This window comes from Drosophila subpulchrella, unplaced genomic scaffold, assembly GCF_014743375.2.
Source record: "Drosophila subpulchrella strain 33 F10 #4 breed RU33 unplaced genomic scaffold, RU_Dsub_v1.1 Primary Assembly Seq25, whole genome shotgun sequence".
NCBI lineage: Eukaryota > Metazoa > Arthropoda > Insecta > Diptera > Drosophilidae > Drosophila > Drosophila subpulchrella.
Genome location: NW_023665555.1, coordinates 140808 through 144030, shown reverse-complemented (window position 1 = coordinate 144030; position 3223 = coordinate 140808).

Sequence of the window (3223 nt, the reverse complement as noted above, 5' to 3'; positions counted from 1 at the left end):
AGCGCAGCGCAAGTTTGTTACGCGAATATGCCACGCCCACTCTGACGCCCAAAAACCGCCCAAGCCTGTGGCGCACACAATTTTCGTGCTAGATACAAAATTTTAACTGAAATGTATTGGTCTCGTCAATACCTTTCGATTCATCTAAAAAAAACTTTGCCACGCCCACTCTAACGCCCACAACGCTTAAATCTGTCTACCGCCGGTAGGTGGCGCATTTGCTGCTTGCATATCTCCATTTTCCTTTGGTCCCTTTAGCTGAGTAACGGGCATCTGATAGTCGAGGTACTCGACTATAGCGTTCTTCCTTGTTTTAATTTTGTTTTCTTGTAGGTCCATACACATCTAGTCTCAACTTTAAAAAAAAATGTATAAAAATTATTTTATGTGTTTCACAATAGAGAAACCGGTTTCCTTTAAGTCTGTTTAATGACGGACAGCCCATTTCCTCGATATTTATGAGCTGACGACTCCCAAAAAACGTCTTTAGAAATCGTTTCTTTTCCACACCTTTAAAAAGAATTTGTTTTCCGCTTGTAATTGTCCTTAGATACTTTCGATTTGTGGAAAACTATTTTCTCCATCGTTCCAAAAAATTTTGTGATGTGTATGGGTTAACCAAATTGCAGTCTTTCGAGATTTTGTATTTAGCAAAGTAAAATCATATGGTGGTTCTATTAAAAAACTTTAATTCAAGTTTGGATCTTTTTCGAATACAACTCCAATTTCCTTCAGAATAAAATTATTATTATTATTAAAGAAACCTTGAACATCAATCGAAACAGTACCTTTCAACATTTTTCTAATGTTAAGCAACTCATTGTTCTAGTCGTTTAGTGGGTTATATTCAACTAAACGGTCATGTATGAGGAGACAGTAAGCATTGGTATTTATATGACTTGGTGTCTTTAGTTCTATTGAAACTCTCACATCAATAGGCCTAATTTTTACTGATTCGTTTTGATATGAAAGATCAACCACAATAATAAGGGTCTTCAATTTAAATTCATTTGGGGTCAAAAATGGTTGTGATTCACGATTATAGTAACTAGATTGAAATCTTGTATACATTTCTTATAGGTGAGCATACTAATTCTAACTAAAATCAACATTCAGATTATTATGGATATGACTCAGAATTCAAGTGAACTTTCAAGTTTGATAAGTTATTTGTGATAAGTTGTCCATTTTGTGTAAATCCAATTATAGCAAATCTTGGTTTTTTCGCGGTTAGCCGACAATTTCACATTTCAGCTCTGTTGACTCCCATACCCCAATTTGGGGTTAACATATAAATCCTAACTCTGGAATGCGATTGGTAGGCTTACACAACTTTTAATAATATCGTACATCTTAATTTTTGTAAAATCGCTCAGAGTTACATGGGGAATTTTCCAGGTTTTATTCGTAATTTCCAGTTTAAAAGTTTGTTCATTTCTGGTCTCGTCTCCACTGTATAGGTATTGACTTTGAAGATTATCCAGAGATATATAATTTTTTAGGGTAGTACTCATATTGACATGGACTTGACACGTTGGATACGTTGTATTTAGTTGTTACCTAGCAGTATATTGATGGTTACTTTCTGTTTAGACTTGTTTTTGGATGGTTACTTTTGTATAGTACCTGTACAGTACTTGGTTTTGGATGGTTACTACCTGTATAGTATCTGTAAAGTACTTAATTTTAGATGGTAACTAAATGTTAACAAGTATTATGAGTTGCTATAGTCTCTTATTAAGAATTATCAAAGTACACAAGTTAAAGTTTCTAAGATGTGTTAGCCAAACACACTTGCAGTGAACTATCATTACTTGACCGTCATCAAAGTCACAGGCCCAAGACCCAAGGATATTGAATAAAATACTTCCCCTTCATTTGTACCTGTAGTTTTAATTACAGTCAGAAACAAAATTTGTAGGATCATCTAATATTTTTTTATATATTTTATTATTGTAAACATATTTCATTAAGTTCATAATTAATTATATTTCATGTAAATTTATATATAATTAATTTTCTTACTCCATACCTCTGTAAGAAACATGTCGGTTATTAATCTTCGTTCCAAACGCAGATTTTCGCTTGGTTCCCATAGATAGATGTTAAATAGTTCTCACAGTGTAATCTTTCTCAGATGTTGGATTATTTTTAAAGCATTAATTTGTTCTAACCCATAGTAATATTATAACATATTTCGAAAGCATCATTAGCTAGCATAGGAGCGTCTTTCAATTTAATTTCTGGTTCAAGTTTATGATAGAGGTGTTGGGACCTGGTAATATCGGTTTTTATTGTCAACTATTTTTCTAGTTCTAGTTTTCTAGTTCTATTCTATTTGTATACTATCTGTATGAGTAAGGCATCATTGTCTAAGATTCTGAATAAGTTTAATAAACTCTTAAATTACAATACTCATCTGGTTTTCGTGATTCATGATGGCGGTTAAGCTGCTTGTTAAGCTCACATTTTGATTACTAGCTGTTATTAACTGTTATGAGCTATTATTAGATGGTTACTATCTGCTTGGTAGATGTCTATTAGTTTCTTACTAGTTTTTATTAGCTGGTTACTATATGTTTAGTATATGTATACAAGTTGTTTAGTATCTGGTTTCTATATGTTTAGTAGATGTATACAAGTTGTTTACTAGCTGTTTAGTATTTGGTTTCTATATGTTTAGTAGATGTATACAAGTTGTTTAGTAGATGTATACAAGTTGTTTACTAGCTGTTTAGTATCTGGGTAGTATTTGTATAGTATCTGTTTACTTGATGTTTACTAATTATTATTAGCTGGTTACTAGTTGTTATTAACGTCTACGAGTTATAGTCTTTTGTTAAGAATGATAAAAATTTCTTGATCACTAGACGGCTTTCGATGTGAAGTAAAAACTTACACTCTGATTTTCAATGTGTTTGCTATGTACGTGAGAAAGAACGCAAAGCCAAAATATCTCAAGATTGATATATAAATCTTAGAGGAACATATCCGATTATGTTGGGGGAAGATGTATCCTGTGATTGTAAAACTAATTAGGAAATAATTTGTTCACAAGCTGTCTAAAAGCTGTTTAGAAGCTGTTTTGATAAACAATTTTAATTCATAATGACAGATACTAAGAATATATATTAATATCATCCACTTTAACTAGTATATTGCTCACTTACTAATTAAGAAATAATTTGTTCACAAGCTGTCTAAAAGCTGTTTAGAAGCTGTT